The sequence below is a fragment of the Jaculus jaculus genome, chromosome 11, assembly GCF_020740685.1.
Source record: "Jaculus jaculus isolate mJacJac1 chromosome 11, mJacJac1.mat.Y.cur, whole genome shotgun sequence".
NCBI lineage: Eukaryota > Metazoa > Chordata > Mammalia > Rodentia > Dipodidae > Jaculus > Jaculus jaculus.
In genome coordinates, this window is record NC_059112.1 from 101,846,572 (window position 1) to 101,864,554 (window position 17,983).

General features: G+C 48.7%; 1 protein-coding gene across 1 annotated transcript in view; it reads right to left on the reverse strand.

Annotated features, from left to right (window-relative positions):
• Positions 1-17,983, reverse strand: part of Snx29 (sorting nexin 29) — a 459,228-nt gene that overhangs the window by 199,644 nt on the left and 241,601 nt on the right. The window lies entirely within an intron of this gene.

Sequence of the window (17,983 nt, forward strand, 5' to 3'; positions counted from 1 at the left end):
CCTGATGGAGAATAAGAGGAGAGTCTTCAAAAATCTTGGGTGGCTCAGTCCCCTGAGAGGATGACCGGAACTCCCTCAGCCCACCAGAGAAGGAAGGCTCGGGGGAAGTGTACACTTGGGCTGATCTGTGCCTAGACACTTAAGAGCATTCATCTCAGGAGTGATGCCGCTAATGAGAAGAGTCGGCCTCCCCAGCATGCACCCACCCAAGGAGAAGGGAGGAGCAATCACAGGACTGCTCATTTTATTTAATATTTTTATGTATTTATTTATTTGGAGGAGAAAGAGAGAGAATGGGCATGCCAGGGCTCCAGCCACTGCATACGAACTCCAGACATGTGCACCCCCTTGTGCAGCTGGCTTACGTGGGTCCTGGGGAATCGAACCTGGGTCCTTTGGCTTTGCAGGCAAACAAACGTCTTAACTGCTAAGCCATCCCTCCAGCCCAGGACTGCTCATTTGATCTGCAAGTGCTACAGTAGACATGATAATCCCCCATAGCTGGGAATGCGGTTCAGTGGGTAGTGTGCTTGTCTAGCATTGCACACATCCCTGGCACGGCATAAGCTGGGCATCGTGGCGCACACCTAACGTGGTGCACAGGAGGTGGAGGCAGAGGATTGGAAGTTCGAGGACATCCTTGACTAAATAGTGAGTTTGAGGTCAGCCTTGGCTATGTGAAATTTATCTCAAAAATAAAAAATATTCCAAGGCTATAAATGGGAGTGTAGGAGGTTCACAGAGCTGAAGTGAGGGCTGAGTACACACACACACACACACACACACACACACACACACACACACACACACACAGAGCCCTGGTACGGATTCTCCCTCTTGGAGCAATTGCCCACAGAGAGCAGTCACGAGCTCTGGACCTGGAATTTGACCCCAGTTCTATCATCAAGTCTTAGATGGCCATGCCTTGGTTCGTGGTTCTGTACAATGACAGCTGGAGAAGTGCCATGCCAAGTGACCAGCTCGCACTGGATAAATGCAAGCCAGCCAGGCAGGAAGCTTCGGAAACACCCAGAAAGATACTTGCGGCTTCCCTGAAGAGCAGAGCGGGGCTCAGGATGAACTGACAGAATGAATTTTCTGCTTTTCTTTTAATCCACTCCCACATGCCCCCAAAGTGGATTAAATAAAAATGTTCAATGTGTTCTTTCACAGAGCTGTTGGATCAAAGACGCTATTAGCTGAGCTACGTAAGTCATTTGATTAATTTGCCTTGTAACGAACTGAGAGAAGCTACGGAACCTCAAAGTTGCTCCCAGTCAAGCTGCAGGGAAGTTTTCAGCGGGAACACAGTCACACGGGTTTTAGGAGATGGAAAGAGCGAGCTGGACCTCCACAGAGTGCCACCACATTTGACGGTGACATTTTGGCAAGCCAACTGAACAGCAAGGTGACAAGATCACAGCAGCTGTGCCGCCAGAACTGGGTCCAAACACAGGCTCTCCCGCTCCCTGGTGCTTAACCAAGGGTCTCCCGCTCGGCCTTCTGAGCCCAGTTCCTCCTGCGGCCCACCACGCAGAATGTGTCAGAGACTAAATGGCAGGCCCAGTGTGATAGCCATGCTCGGCGTTTTTTAAATGAGCTAATTTTACTATTTATTTGCAAGCAGAGAGAGAAAGACAGAGAGAGAATGGGTACACCAGGGCCTCTTACGACTGCAAACAAATTCCAGATGTCTGCACCCCTGTGGGCTTTATGTGGATACCAGGAAACCAAACTTAGGCCTTTAGGCTTTGCAAGCAAGTGCCTTTAACCCATGAGCCTTTTCTCCAGCCCACGCTCAGTGTTTTGACACATTAAGAATGCTCATCAGATGACCTCAATTATATTGGGTTATGTTTTAAAATCCATCCATTCTTTTATTTTAAGCTAGAGAGTGTCTTTGGGAGGCATTCCTAAAATTCTGCTTCTCTCTCTCTCTCTCTCTCTCTCTCTCACACACACACACACACACACACCCTCTACAACAGCTTAGCTAAACCTGTGGTCATTTAACACCAGGGAAATCATGCTTTGTGTCAGCTTCGCGGTGAAGACAACAGGCGATGACAGAAGGGTTTAGACCCTTCAAATAAAACAGCGTCACCCTATCAAAAAGCTAAGTCCCAAGTCTGCTGAACGTATATAAAGGGCCATTTCGAAAGTGACAGGCCACCCTTAGGCAACACTTTTCGCCAGATGTTTCCCAAGCCAAACAGCCGCAAAGTATTTGATCTGAAAGCTTTCCACGTTGCCCCGGAGGACCAGCAAGCAGGGTATCTCTAAGAAGCATGCCTTTGGCACCACGGACTTGCCTGACAAAACAAAATCTTCCTAAATGGGTCAGAAATAAATGGCGGGCTGGGGTTTAGAAGGGAATTGCTAACAAGTAACAGAGAGCAGCTAGGGGTGGGGTGGGTAGGTCCGGCGGGCCTATGCCAAGGAGAATTGGGGGGAAGGGAAAGGATGAGGAAAAGGCAGAGCTCCTTGATCACACCACTGTGGAAAGAAGAAACACTGACGGTAACGGGAAGCCTAAAGGATGGGGAGGGAGGGGGAGGGAGGGGGCCAACAAGAACAAGGTACCATGTAGACAGAACATGTACATATTCATGTACGCATACATGGATGTGTATATACATATGTACACATGAAAATGTCATAGTAAAACCAACTTTGTTAATTTTCAGGAGGGGTTGTTTTATCTTGTTTTCAGTTGACATACCGTTATACAAGGTTACTGCGACAGTACAGTGTATATACTATGTAATGATCACTCCGGGTGACTAGCATATCCATTATCCAAAACATGCATTGCTTCCTTGTAATAAAAATTTCAAAACCTCTCCTGGCAATGTGACAGACAGGACTCCTGACCATCAAGAACCCTGCTGGGCAATGGGAGCCCGCTTCTTATTCCTCCCATCACAGTCCTTTGTACTCATTGACGAGCCTCTTCCCGCTCCGAGTAGCCATAAACTACTTTCTCCTCCTAAATGATTGGCTTTTACATCCCACATAGTGAGTGAAATCATTCATTAATTATCTTTCTGCCCTTGGCTTATTTAACGTAATACTTACTAGGCTCATCCATGTAAACCAACTATTTTATATGCTAAGAAAATTAATTAAAAAAAAAAACCTGCCAGTCAGGAGAAACTTCTGCCTCACGAATCAGTCGATCAGTCGGCAGCTCGCCTGGGGTCATGCCCAGCTAGCCAAACCTCTGTGCAGGCCCTTGCTGCAACTGGGGTCGCCCTCCCCACCCCTGTCCAGTGGCAAAGTTCTCTTTGACCTTCAAGACCTGGCCTAGACAGCCCTGCTCTGTCTTCTCAAGGACCCCATAGCATCTCCCACTTCATCAACGTCTCAGACCCAGTCAACATCCTCCTCTCTGAGTTCACTGACCACGTGATACCACAAGTGCTTGGATGACATGCACTGCCCTAGTACGGTGGGGACTCCATGAAACACGATTAATTCATCGATGCTCCTGCCGTTCATTATTGATTCACTGAGCACTGAAGTGAGCCTGGGTTGACTGTCTCCAAGTGATCCACTTCCCCTACAGGCCCGTCCCTCTCCCAAGCCTGCGTTCCCTGTGACTTAGCACAGCAGCCAGATCCTGTGATCAGATAAAAAGCCAGAGACACCCCTGGTCTGGCTCTCAGTTGACTCACAGCTTTGGCCAGGGATGGAAAGAGAAACTCTTGCTTTATCCTTGGAATTAATGTGAACCTGAAGAAAATGTGTTTCCCCGGGGGGGAGGAGGAGTGCCACAGGCATCTGTGAACAGAAGCGGGGAGGAAGCTACCAAGAATGAATTTGGCCCAGAAATGGTAGAGGTGAGAGCTGAAGAAAGACGGAGCTCACATTCCAAGTGTCAGCTGTGCCTACAGCCAGACTTTGCCTGGGGCTAAAGGATCCTTCCTGAATAGAGAGGATGGGCACGTTCTGCAGCAGCAGCAGCAGCAGCGAGCACAGTGATAAAGACACCTCTGGCTGGACGGAAGGCCCCGCCCCTGCCCTCACAAAGCTGTGATGGGACCAGCCATGCTCAGGGAAGTTCCCTCCTCAAGCAGTGGCTCAGTCTTCATGTCACCATGGCAGGGGATACACACTTCTGTTTACAGCCCACTGGACAAAACAAGTCACACAGTCCCAACCTGTGCACAAAGAACACTGGGAAATATCCCTCGCCTTCTGCTCGAGGAAAGAAGAGAGAGGTGACGGGCAAACAGTGGAGTTTCCGCCACTTTCCTGAGCGGTGACACGGGTGCCCGTGTGGAGGATGGGCTACAGCAGCTCCACAGCAGTGGACAGGAGCCCAAACACGACGAGACACACAAGCCCGGCAACTGCAGACCACGGCACGTCAGAATCAGGACACGCAACGCGGAGGCTGCCACAAGACACCCGGGGGTGATGCAACCCAGTCTTACGGAGAACAGAGACCAGAGAAGAATTCCACAATGATTTTTTTCTTCAGTTTTTTGAGACAGGGTCTCACTGTGTAGCTCAGACTAGTGTCAAATACGCGACTCTCTTGTGCGCTGGGCTTGCTGGCGTGCACCACGGCACCCGTCTTCAGGATAAGATCTCAAAGTGGCAGTCAGCCAGGGCAAAACAGGGAGGGAGCGCCCTGGAAAAGGGTTAGGGTACCTGTGCAAAGGTGTGCGTTTGAGAAACTGGAACAAGTTCAAAGTAAAGAAACAAGCATGGCTGTAGAAGGCAAGGGCAGGCATAGAGTGTTCTGGTAGCGTATTGAGTCACTGCAGAATTTCCAGAGGAGGCATGATCCATGCAGAACAGGTCTGGTTTGCCCCATTCTACCCACAAGCCTTGGACTACACAGGCCCCATCTGTAGCCTGCCCCCTTTGCAGTGTGAACAGCTCCACGCTGAGGGTGACAAACCGTTATGGTCCCTGGAAGCTCCGCTCATCTTGGCACCTGAGTCAGCCCTGTCCCCTCACCAGGCCCACCAGACCCACCAGGACACGATGGTGTCTCCCGAATCTCTTCCATCAGGACCAAATGACTCTTGGTGGAGGCCCAGAAGTGGCTTGAGGAAGCCACTTCCTTCCTTAAGGAAGAAAGCAAATATAAAACGGGCTCAAAATAGTGTGGGGCTGAAAAGCTGAAAACCAGCCATTATAATTACAAGTATTTTTATCCATCGCCCAAAAAGGAGTGTTGGATCACTTTCCAAGTGTTGCTCTAAGGAAGTTCATCTGTTTCTTCTCAAGTGCTCCAGACTCCCAGATCAGAAACGGCACCAGGACAAAGACCACCACCCCAACAGAAGCCAGCCCATCACAGGAGGTGAGCGAGCAGAGCAAAGAGTGGGGCCTTGGCCCCACCCCACGGGCCAGAAACGAGGTGTGCAAAGACCTAGTGGAGGAGAGAGACCAGAAGATCATCAAGGACTCGAGCTCTGGATCAGGGGACATAAAGGGAAAACACCTCCCTTATGGAGTTTCCTTTCATGTGTAACATGCACTTTCAGTCCTGCCTGGTGATCAAACTCTCGTTTTACATGACATGAGAAACCTGGCCTCCATCTACTCAATATTGTATGATTTGAAAATAAACAATAACAACAAAACACTTTGTGGCCCATGCTTTTTTTATTTTATCTTATTTTATTTATTTATTTGAGAGTGACAGAGTAAGAACCAGAAAGAGAGAGAGAGAGAGAGAGAGAGAGAGAGAGAGAGAGAGAGAGAGAGAGAGAATGGGTGCACCAGGGCTTCCAGCCACTACAAACGAACTCCAGATGCATGTGCCCCCTTGTGCATCTGGCTTATGTGAGTCCTGGGGAATCAGCCTTGAACCAAGGTCCTTTGGCTTCATAAGCAAGTACTTAACCACAAAGCCATCTCTCCAGCCCTCCCCAATCTTTTTTAAGCAACTCAACTCAGAGGTTTTTATCCCAAGTCTTCACCCAGAATCCAGTATTTTATTTAAAAGCCCATGCCTCTCTGGAATGAAAAGAACTCCTGGCTACATTAAAAGTGCCAAGGCCTGCCAGTACCAATTCATGAAGCAAGTGTTGGTGGTGACGCTGTACCCAAGGTCCCAGCTGCATGAGGGACTTTTGCATTTTATTAAAATGATGATCACATCCACAGTTATCTACAGCATGCAATTATGAATGTGTGTCTTACCAGCTTGATGCTTAAGCTTATTTTTCCAGTTTAACAGTAACTCTGCCATTATAATGAGAATAAATGTCATCAACACACCAGCAATTTCACCCATGAGCAAAAATTCAGGGACTAACTACACTCATACAGTAAATGAGAAGGATGCTATAATTTGAAAAATTAGCTCAGAGTTAGTAGAGCCCTACCATATGGAAGGAAGAAACGCTCTGTTAGAGAGGACCAGCTTATGATGCACAGTGCAGGACATACAGGAAATGTCAACAAGTGCAAAGTGAGGCAGAGCGTCCCAGGCAGCCGAGAGGAGCTGCGTGTGGCTGGGCGGCACGTGGAAGAGGGTGTGAGGGGAAGCAGCGTCCAGTGAGCTTGTGCGTCCAGGGCTCCTTGTAAGTCAGAGCACTCTAGTGGCCGTGACAGAAGCAGATTCTGTCTGGAGTCCTTTGGGTTCTGTTTCTCATGGTGGCAGTGGGCTTTTTGTTTGCTGTGTGCACATGGGCATCTGTGTGTGTGCAGATTCTTATGTGTGTGAGCGGCTGATGCGCACATGTGTGTGCACACATGTGGAGGCCAGAGCTCAACAAGGAGGAGCTTCCTCATTCACCTTCCATGTTTCCTTTTTGTAATGTTTTTATTTATTTTCAAGAAGAGAGAGAGAGATAGAGAAAGAAAGAATGTTAATGAGAATGAATATGGGCACGCCAGGGCCTCTAGCCACTGTAAACGAACTCTGGACAGATGCACCACCTTGTACATCTGGCTTTACGTACAGAATCAGACCCAAATCATTACGCTTTGAAGGCAAGCACATAAACTGCTGAGCCATCACCCTAGCCTCATATTTATTTGTTTTTAAATATATTCTTATTATTTGTGGGATGGAGAAGGAGCACAAGTGAGCATGGCTCTCTTCTTGCCCCTGCAAACAAACTCCAGGAATTGAACCCAGTCCAGAAGGCTTTACAAGGCAGCGCTATCAAGTGTTAAGCCATGTCCCTAGCCCTCATTTTATCATTTTATTTATTTATTTATTTATTTATTTAAGAGAGGGAAAAGATGTGTGTGTGTGTGTGTGTGTGTGTGTGTGTGTGTGTGTGTGTAGAGAGAGAGAGAGAGAACATGAATGAATGAATATATGGGCACACACCAGGGCCTCCAGCCACTGCAAGCAAACTCCAGATGCATGCACCACTGTGTGTATCGGGATTACACGGGTACTAGGGAATCACCTGGGTCCTCAGGCTTCAAAGGCAAATGCCTTAACCACTAAGCCTTCATATTACTTTTTGAGACAGATACTAGCTAGCCAGCAAGCCCCAGGCTCCTCTTGCCTCCACCTCCCCAGCACTGGGTTTCAGATGCACACCAGCATGCCTTGCTCTTACGTGGGTCTGGGGACCCAAATTTAGTCCGCACCCTTGTGTTGCGAGCACTTCCCCCACTGAGAAATCCCCCCAGTCCTTTTGCTTTCTTTTAAAAGACAACTGTCACTATGACTATGCAGGCCAGAGGCCTTCACATCCATTACCCTCCTGACTCCCAAGTTGGAATCGCAAGCGTGAAGTACCAGCCCGGCTGAGAAGCAGTCCAACAGAAGCTAAAAGAGCATCTACTGTCAGCAGTTGGAGAGTGGGAGAACTGTCTCAGAGAAGGAGCTAGAACCAAACCAGCTCTGGCGAGGTCAACTCAGGACCAGTGAGAGTCGCGGGCTAGCCACAGGGAGTCCAGGATGCTTGCTGCTGCTGCTGCTGTTGAGAAAGCAGCCTCCCTCACCACTGCATGCCTACACTGCTCGGGAGCTAAAGTCCTGGAGCCTCGGCTCAGGCCCGATGCCCATGCCTGAGGCAAAAGGTGGCAGCATTTTTTAAATGACCATCCCATCAAAACAGCAGGCAACCAAAGAAACAGAGGTACAAGGACACCTTCAGTCTGCTCGGTGCTCTGACCTGGATCTCCCACTGTGCCTAATCCCCAAAGCGAACTTCAAGTAGGGAATACTGGAGGACCCGAGGCACAGAGATATGGGGTGGCCTGCCCAGCAACATATACAGAAAGTAACAGACCTGAACTGGTCTGGCATGGAGCAGCAAGTATCCTCCAAGCCACAAGGTTGCTGAAGTCAGTGGGAAAGAGATGTAGGACCAAAATCCGAGTGACACTCATGTTGTGTATTGTTCTTGAAGTCACCCCCTCAAGTAGAATGGACCCTTTCTGGAGATGAGAATTCACAGTTAAAAGAGGCCAAGAAGCAAGTGTCTTAGATCTGTCTTGGATGTGCCCAGTGTCTCTGATCTTCAAAACCCTTGGTGAGAATACATCCACCCCTTGTGATGTCTTAGATCTTCAAGAGCGATGAAAAGTTTACAGAAGAAATTCAGAGCACCATCTCTACCGCCCCAAAGAAGAAGGGAGGAGCAGTGTGAAGAAGCTTTGGTGAGGCCGACCCCCGCCCAGGGCCTTCAAAGAGGCGCCTCCACCTGCACGCAGATCACAGAGCCCATCTCTGCCCCACGCATTTATGCAGGCAGCCTCGGTGGGCAGGTCCTGAGGTAGTGGGGTGGGTGCTATCTATCCACATCAAGGGTTCTGCCACCAGAGCCCCTCTGCGGAAGGAAAACTCAACCTCGGGAAGGTAAGTGCCCTCAAAAGAGCAAGTCCGCCTCGGGCTTGGGTTTCCACGCCAGTCTCCTGCAACTGCCAGCTCCAGGCAGGCTCACAGGGCAGGGACTGCCACCATTGGGGAGAAAAGAAGCCAGAGGCTGGATGCTGAGAAGGTTCTGGGCGAATGCATGCCCTGTTTCTCAGGGTCCTCACAAGCCTCTCTGGGCTCATCACCCCCAACACCAATACCAAGAAGAAAGGGAGCCACCAGGGAACTTCCTTGACTAGGCAGATAGGCTGGGAGAAAGCGGTGACTGTGCTTCCTCCTCCTGCTGGACCTGGACGGATTTTTTTGGCAAGCTTCCCGGGACTGCACTGTACTGGATGCATGGAGAACCAACCAGGGCTTCTCCCCTGCACTCATGGGCCAATCACACACTTGGGACGGACAAGGCTTTCCCGCTCAATCAAAGTGCAGCTCCCACAGACACGAGAGCTTTTCCAACTCTGAAAGCCCCCTCCTCATAGAGGAGTCTACTCCCTTTCCCTCTTACTCTGAAATAAACTGTACTCTTTTAAAATACCTTCCTGCCTCTTAATTCCTTAATTCGCAGAGAAAATGAAACCACGTTTCTTTCGGACACTTCTTTTCCTTCATTCTTTGTTTTCGGGGGAGGGGGGTGGTGCTGGGAATCAAACCCAGGGCTTCAAGCACGCCCGACAAGCACTCTACCACATCCCTAGCTCTCAAGCACATAAATTCAGCCACCAAAAGCCATGTTTAGGACTTCTCCACTGTGTCCTGTAGCTCACTCCCAATATGGGGTTCCAGGACCCAACTTAAACACCCTGTAAGCATTTCACGGAGCACTGCGTCCACTCGGCAGACAGACCCTTGGTGGCATCTTTCTAGCATTCCCACCATGCTAGAGCCACACTGGATGACAAACATGGACCAGAAGAGGCTCAGGCTACACTGCCCCAAGGAGCTCCTGGCCTGCCCACTCAGGTCACCTCTGAAGCAGCTGACACCAGAACCAGAAGGCACAGGTCACCCTTCTCTATGAACAGGGGTTGTGACAATGCTTCCTCCACCTGGCACCATCACAAACGCTGACGCTGCCACGGGCTGTTAGTGGCTGCTGGCTGTCCTTCCATGCTCCCCACACACCTCAGCCCCTGCAATTCTGCCGGCAGCTGTCCTGTCTCTTCTGTGCTTCAGTGAGCTCAGCCTCCCAGAGCACAGGAAGGCGGGGGGCAGCTGTGATCCAGAGCTCTGCTGCCTGGGTGATTCCAACACAGCTCTGCTTTAGAACCTAGCAGAGAAATCCCAGGCTGGGTACTGAGCCTCTCAATGCTGTGGCTGTAAGCTGGGAAAAGCAGTGGCTTCCTGGAGCAGCTCACGTGACGGCCACAGGAGGCTGTGGACATAAGGTCTGGCCCAGGATCTGGACCTGAAAGCACACACCCGACAGCCAGCTGCTCGGGTCACGGTGACTGTCAGATTAGTAGTGTTTTCCCCTAACCCATTCAACTCTCCCTTCCAAAGGGAACTTTGGTTTCCAAAGCTCAAATCCCTGGGTTTAAAGAACAATCATGGTCTTGTCTACTCTGGTCTAGTATGGTGTGGTGTGGTGTGGTCTCATGTGGCATGGGCTGGTGTGATTTGATTTGGTGTGGTGTGGTGTGTATAGTGTAGTCTGATATGATGTGGTGTAGGGTGATGTGGTGTGGTCTAGTCTAGCCTAGTGTGATGTGGTGTGTTCTGGTGTGGGGTGGTATAGTCTGGTATGGTCTGGTGTGATGTGGTGGTCTGGTGTACTGTAGTGTACTATGATGTGGGTGTGGTCTGGTGTGGTGGTGTAATATAGTCTGGTGTGGGGTGGCATAGTCAGATGTGATGTGGTCTGGTGTGGGGTGATGTAGTCTGATGTGATGTGATATGAGGTGAGGTGAGGTGAGGTGAGGTGAGGTGAGGTCTGGTGTGGTGAGGTCTGGTGTGATGTGGTGTGATGTGGTGTGATGTGGTGTGGTGTGGTGTGGTGTGATGTGATGTGATGTGATGTGATGTGATGTGATGTGATGTGATGTGATGTGATGTGATGTGATGTGATGTGATGTGATGTGATGTGTGGTGTGATGTGTGGTGTGGTGTGGTGTGATGTGTGGTGTGGTGTGATGCGATGTGTGGTGTGGTGTGGTGTGATGTGATGTGATGTGATGTGATGTGATGTGATGTGTGGTGTGGTGTGGTGTGAGGTGTGTGGTGTGGTGTGATGTGATGTGATGTGATGTGATGTGTGGTGTGGTGTGATGTGTGGTGTGGTGTGGTGTGGTGTGATGCGATGTGTGGTGTGATGTGATGTGATGTGATGTGTGGTGTGGTGTGAGGTGTGTGGTGTGAGGTGTGTGGTGTGGTGTGGTGTGGTGTGGTGTGATGTGATGTGATGTGATGTGATGTGATGTGATGTGATGTGATGTGATGTGGTGTGGTGTGGTGTGGTGTGGTGTGGTGTGGTGTGATGTGTGGTGTGGTGTGGTGTGGTGTGGTGTGGTGTGATGTGATGTGATGTGATGTGATGTGATGTGATGTGATGTGATGTGATGTGATGTGATGTGATGTGATGTGATGTGATGTGTGGTGTGTGGTGTGGTGTGATGTGATGTGATGTGATGTGATGTGATGTGATGTGATGTGATGTGATGTGTGGTGTGTGGTGTGGTGTGGTGTGATGTGATGTGTGGTGTGGTGTGGTGTGGTGTGGTGTGATGTGATGTGTGGTGTGGTGTGGTGTGGTGTGGTGTGGTGTGATGTGATGTGATGTGATGTGATGTGATGTGATGTGATGTGATGTGATGTGATGTGATGTGTGGTGTGTGGTGTGGTGTGGTGTGATGTGATGTGATGTGATGTGATGTGATGTGATGTGATGTGATGTGATGTGATGTGATGTGATGTGATGTGATGTGATGTGATGTGGTGGGCTGGTGTCGTCTAGCATGGGGTGGTGTAGTTTGATGTGGTATGTGGTGGTGCAGTATACTCTGGTCTAGGATGGGGTGGTCTAGTGTGGGGTAGTGTGATGTGGTGGTATGGTCTACTAGTGTAGGATGAGGTGGTCTGGTTTTGTTTGGTTTGCAATGATGGGGATGGAATCACTCCTCATGCATGCTAGGGCAAGTGCTCTACCACTGAGATACTTCCCCAGCCCCAGAACCACTTTTTGACTCCTAGCGATTGTCACTTGACATTCACCTGTGATTAATAGATGACTTCACGGTGCTCACGTAGATGCTGGATTCTAGACCACCAAACACAAATATGTGGTGTGTATATGCAAATGGAGGTGGTCTGTACTTCTAAAAAGGAAAAAATACTCAGGAAGTCCCTTTATATTGGACGATCCCATTGCATCGTCAAACAGCCGTGTTGTCTACATGAAGTCTCTCCTCTCTTTGTTCTTCAGAGAGGGGAAGAGACAACCAGCTACATGCACTTTCCCCACGCCCACCACAACGCCACAGCCTCGTACGAGTGTTTACTACTCTGGGGTGGAGCTCAGTCACTACCGAATGGCAGGGGAGCATCACAACACACTCATGAAGAGCTCCATTCATGCGAACACAAAGGTTCTGGGAAAGGCCTGGTGTAATGATATGCTAATAGTATACACAGATGAAAGCACACAAAACCTCAGCAATCAGCGGAGAATGAAAAGTCGATCTAGTGTAGAAAACACCACTTTAGGACATGTTCGCTTTCACCCCACATGGTTCTCAGCTCTCAGCTGGACTGGAACCGGCAACTCCACAGCTCCAGGTAAGGAGGGAGGGAAGCTTTAGCCAGCAAAGAAAATTTTAGCCCTGGACCACCAGCTCAGCATTTGGCAGCTTAGACCTGACTCTCTCATGCCCCCAGGAACTCTGAGGCAACAGGATCCCAGAAAGACTTTCTGCATGTGCAGCCCAGGTGGGCAGACAGAGCGGAGATTTTGAAGGTGGGTGGTGGCATGGCCACAGCATATGTCCATGCTCTTTCAGCAGACCCACCTGCCCCTCTAGCCACAGTACCACCTTGTCCACTGTACTGCAGACTCAAGGGTCTCCTCCCTGTTCTTACCATCTGCCACCTCCTTTCCTATGTCTGGCTTTGGCCCTTGATGCTCTGTGTGTACAAAGCCAGGGGGTGATGTCCACCCTCTGCTCAGGCCATTGTTTTCCCACCATCATGGCACTTCCCCTCATGTCTGCAAGCCAAAATAAACCCTTTCCTCCCACAAGCTGCTCTTGGTTGAGTGTTTTCTGCCAGCAGCATGAAGCTGACCGTGACAGTAAAACTGATACCGAGAAGCGGTGTTACTGCTGCTAGAAACCTGACTGTGTTGCTTTTGGCCTTTGGGGACTGATTTGCAGGAGGAATGTGGAAGGATTAGAAACCTTGGGCCAAGAGAAGCCTTGCCACATTGTAAGTACAGCTTAATGGACAGAATAGGTCAGAGTTGAAAAACCTGAATGCAGTAAAAACTATAGACTGTGAGGTTTGGCTTATGGGGGTGAGAAAGAACATTGTAGTAACTGGGCTTCAAGGAGTTGGTGTGAGAGGTTTGCTGTGAGGCCCATGTCCTGAAAAGCTGTGAAGGGTTGCATTTTGTAGAAATGGACTGGTGTGAGCAGAGGGATATGGCATGGAAAAAATAAAATTTGGGGCCTGAAACTGTTGCCCATTCAGCTGCAATGGTTTGAGAGATTGCAACCATTGAGGTTGGGCCAGCTGACCTGTATTGAGATAACAGGAAGAATGCAGACTTTTTTAAAGGGGCCTAAATGCTGAAGGAAGGTCCTGTTCATCAAAGTTGGCTTTTTTCCGCCCTAGATTAACAAGATGGTAACCCACCTAGTACTATGGGTATAACAAATGCAGGAAAGAGAGGGTCATTGAATTTGCAACATGGTTTTGTTTGCTGGAAATGGCCATAGGCAATGTAAAGCAGGCTTATTGCCTGTGTGGAGGCCCAATGGAGCCATGAAGACAAACCATGGGTTGTAGTTGGAGATCCAGGATGATGGGATGGCTGCTAAAGAAAGCTGCCTGGAAAAATGGATGGACCTGGAAAGTATTATACTCAGTCAGGTAACCCAGGCCCAGAAAGCCAAGCGCCACATGTTCTCTCTCATATGTGGATCCTAGCTACAGATGACTGGGCTTCTGCGTGAGAATGAAAATACTTAGTAGCAGAGGCCAGTAAGTTGAAAAGGAGACATAAAGGGTGGAGAAAGGAAGGGAGGAGGATACTTAATAGGTTGATATTGTATATATGTAATTACAATGATTGTAATGGGGAGGTAATATGATGGAGAATGGAATTTCAAATGGGAAAGTGTGGGGGTGGGGAGGGAGGGAATTACCATGGGATATATTTTATAATCATGGAAAATGTTAATAAAAATTAAAAAAAAAAAAAAGAAAGAAAGCTGCCCGGCACCAGATGAAGTTGTCCAGGACTGTGAGTAGCCTAGCTGGAAAGGCAGAATTGGAACTCCAGAGACTTGTCACTGATTAGAATTATTGGACTTAGAGAGTTGTCACAGACTAGAGTTGTTGGACTTGGAGCTATAGAGTTCAATGTTTGCCCTGTTTGTTTTAAATCTTGGCATTGGTTAAATATTTCTTTGCTATGCCCAATGCCATCTTTTGCAGTGTGAGTGTTTATTATGTACCATTACGAGTTTTGTTTTTTTGTTTGTTTTTCCCCTGTATTACATCTCAGTTAAAAGATCTTGGACTGTGAAGATGTTTGATCACCATTGAGATTTATAAAATCTACGGGGACTTTTAAAGTTGGACTGAATACATTGTATTTTACATCATGTTTGGTTATCAGTTTATGGGGGCCAGAGGCAGAATGTGGTGGTTTGATTCAGGTGTCCCCCATAAACTTATGTGTTCTGAATGCTAGGTCCCTAGCTGGTAGCAATTTGGGAAGTGAAGCTTCCTAGAGGCAGTGTATTATTGGGGGGTGGACTTATGAGTATTATAACCAGCTTCCCCTTGCCAGTGTTTGGCATACTCCCCTGCTGCTGCTGTCTGCCTGGTGTTGACTAAGAGGTGATGTCCACCCTCTGCTCATGCCATTGTATTCCCCCTGCCATAACGGAGCTTCCCTTCGTATCTATAAGCCAAAATAAACCCTTCCCTCCCATAAGGTGCTCTTGGTTTGGTGTTTTCAGGCAGCAATACAAAGCTAACTGCAACAGAGCCCAACCTACTTCCTAGCCAGAGCACTCTGCTTCATGCCCACAGAGGCATGAGGAGTTTCAGATGCATGGTCCTGCTGCCATAACTCTACCACGGCTTCCCACCATGGCATTCCCTCAGAATTGAAGCTAAATAAATTCTTCCTCTACTAAGATGCTTTTTTGGGCATTTTATCACAGTGACTAGAAAAGTAACTCGCATACTGGCACTTGATAGAAAGAGGAGAAGCAAACACCATCTCTCCTTACCACTGTACCTATTCCCCTGACACCCCAGAGAACAGAACCTTCTACCCACTTTCACTCTGATAAGCCCTTCCTAGCACATGAAACCTTCACAGCCCTCTCCAGGGAGAACTGAAAAATATGGTCATTCCAGGGTTGCTTACCATTTACCAATAAACAGTTCTTACACGGGTAGGCCTCAGTTCCCACCCTCCAGGGACTTGTGTCCAGTGGGGGAGACTGGAATACAGGAGATCACATTCCTGTGGGAGGGGACTTATTTCCACTAAGCCAGAGCTTTCTGGGCATGGACTGAAGTTAGGGACTTCCACTGGCCAGCACTGGATCTTTATGACCCCACTGAATGCGTCCTCAAAGAGGGTGTGGTCAGAGCAGAGGGAATGCAAGGTCAGCGCCGCCAGCCTCCAGGACTCCCGGGCCTGCGTCTGGCTCTGCTCTCCCACACTGTTTTGCTAAAGCTGCACCTCACCTGCCCTTACACTCTTCTGAACCAGAACTCAAGCTGCTTCCAGTGTCACCTCCCCTCCTGCAGGTTCGTTTAAGAACGACACAAAGCACACTGGAAACGATGGCCTGGGGCTGGAGATGTGGCTCAGTGGTAGGGTGCTTGCCTAGCATTTCTCAGGCCCAGGGTTCAATGAACAGCACTGGGAAGAGAAAGTAACAGCCTAAACCAGGAAGGAGTGCAAAGGTCATCTTCTAAGGCTGACTATGAAGCCCACATCCAACGTGGGTACATCTTATAACAGTTAGTTGACTATAACAAGTGTGCATGTGTGCATGTGTACACACTTACTGACAAGACTTGGGGTACCGCCACTCAGCACGTGTGCTTACTTACTGAAAAACTGAGGGAGGTCAGGCACATGGTGGTGGTTCGGTTCAGGGGTCCCCCATAAACTTAGGTGTTCTGAATGCTAGGTTCCCAGCTGATGGAGATTTGGGAATTAATGCCTCCTGGAGGGAGTGTATTGTTGGGGGCGGGCTTATGGGTGTTATAGCCAGTTTCCCCTTGCCGGTGTTTGGCACACTCCCCTGTTGCTATTGTCCACCTTAAATTGGCCAGGGGGGGATGTTCACTCTCTGCTCATGCCATCATTTTCCCTGTCATCATGGAGCTTCCCCCTTGAGCCTGTAAGCCAAAATAAACCTCTTTTTTTCGCCACAAGCTGCTCTTGGTCGGGTGATTGCTACCGGCAAAGCGAACCTGACTGCAACACACATTCAGGGTGGTATGGCCACAGACAATAGTAATGAGTGGTTTCTGATAAAAATTCTATCATCAAAGAAGTGTTGTTAGTTTTATTGATCTAGAATATTTTCATAAACTAGGTATGGCAGGGCCCGCCTATAATCCCAGCACTTAGGAGGCTGAGGAAGAATGAGAAGTTTGGTGGGCACATCTAAAATCCCAACACTCAGGAGGCTGAGGCAGGATGATACAAGCTTATGGCCAGCCTAGGCTGCCTAGAAGTAGTGAGACATCTCCAGAAACCAGAACAAGCAGCTGGAGAGGTAGCTCAGGGGTTAAAGGTGCTTGCTTACACAGCTTGACTGCCTGGGTTCAAATCCCCAATACCTACAAGTGGTATATGCAACTGGAGTTCATTAGCAGTGGCAAGATGCCCTGACATGCCCATTTCTACATCCTCTTCTCTCTCTGCTTGCAATAAAAATAATACACACGGATAGATAGATAGAGATAGAGATAGAGATAGAGATAGAGATAGAGATAGAGATAGAGATAAAACAAGGGGCTAGGGAGATGGCCCAGAGGAGAAAGTGTGTGCTGTATAATGATGAAGGCCTGAGCTTGATCCCCAGCATCCACATAAAAAGCTGGGTGTGTCCAGGCCTGTAACCCTAGTGCTGAGTGGTAGAGACAGGAGATCACCACAACTCCCTGGCCAGCCAGTCTCCTGAGTGCCAGCTCCTGACTCAGTGAGAGACGCTAACTCAAGGAAGGAAGATGGAAGAGCAACAGAGGAGGACACCTGACGCCCTCGTCTCACCTCCAGGCGTGTGCATCTGTATACACATGTGCACACACCTGGCGCCCTCTTCTCACCTCCAGGCGTGTGCATCTGTATACACATGTGCACACACCTGACGCACACTACTCCAAAAACATCTTGAGAAAAGTTATCAAGTGACTTTGTTACCTGTCAAGACAATTACCCTCTTTTCCCATTTAGCCTATGAATGAGATTATTTCTTGGTTGAACCCTCTAATATTAAGCCATCCTTTAAATCTTAACTTGCGCGTTTCTTTTCTGTACTGAAGGCTGAATCCAGGCACCAGCACATGCTAGGAAAGCACTCTATCACGAAGCTATAGCACCCCCCCCTCAACATTTTCAAACTTTTGAGTCAGGATCTCACGGAATTTTCCAAGATGACTTCAAACAATCCTTCTGCCTCAGCCTCCCTAGTCACTGGGATTGCAGATGTGTGTTTTCATAAGCATCCTTTAATGTGGGACTGCATTTGGTTGGGAATCTCTCTAGGATGCTCATACATCTATGCCTCAGTGACAAATGTATGGGCCTTTTTATAATTGATGCTAACTTTGTCAGGTTTTCTATGTAAGGGTATTGTACACTTGAACCAAGATATGGTTTATGCATAAAGTACTTTAAGGACATTCAAATAGCAAAGGGCTCCTGGACCTTGGACCAGTTTCTGGTGACACCATGAAATCCTTAGAAGCCTGCACCTCCCA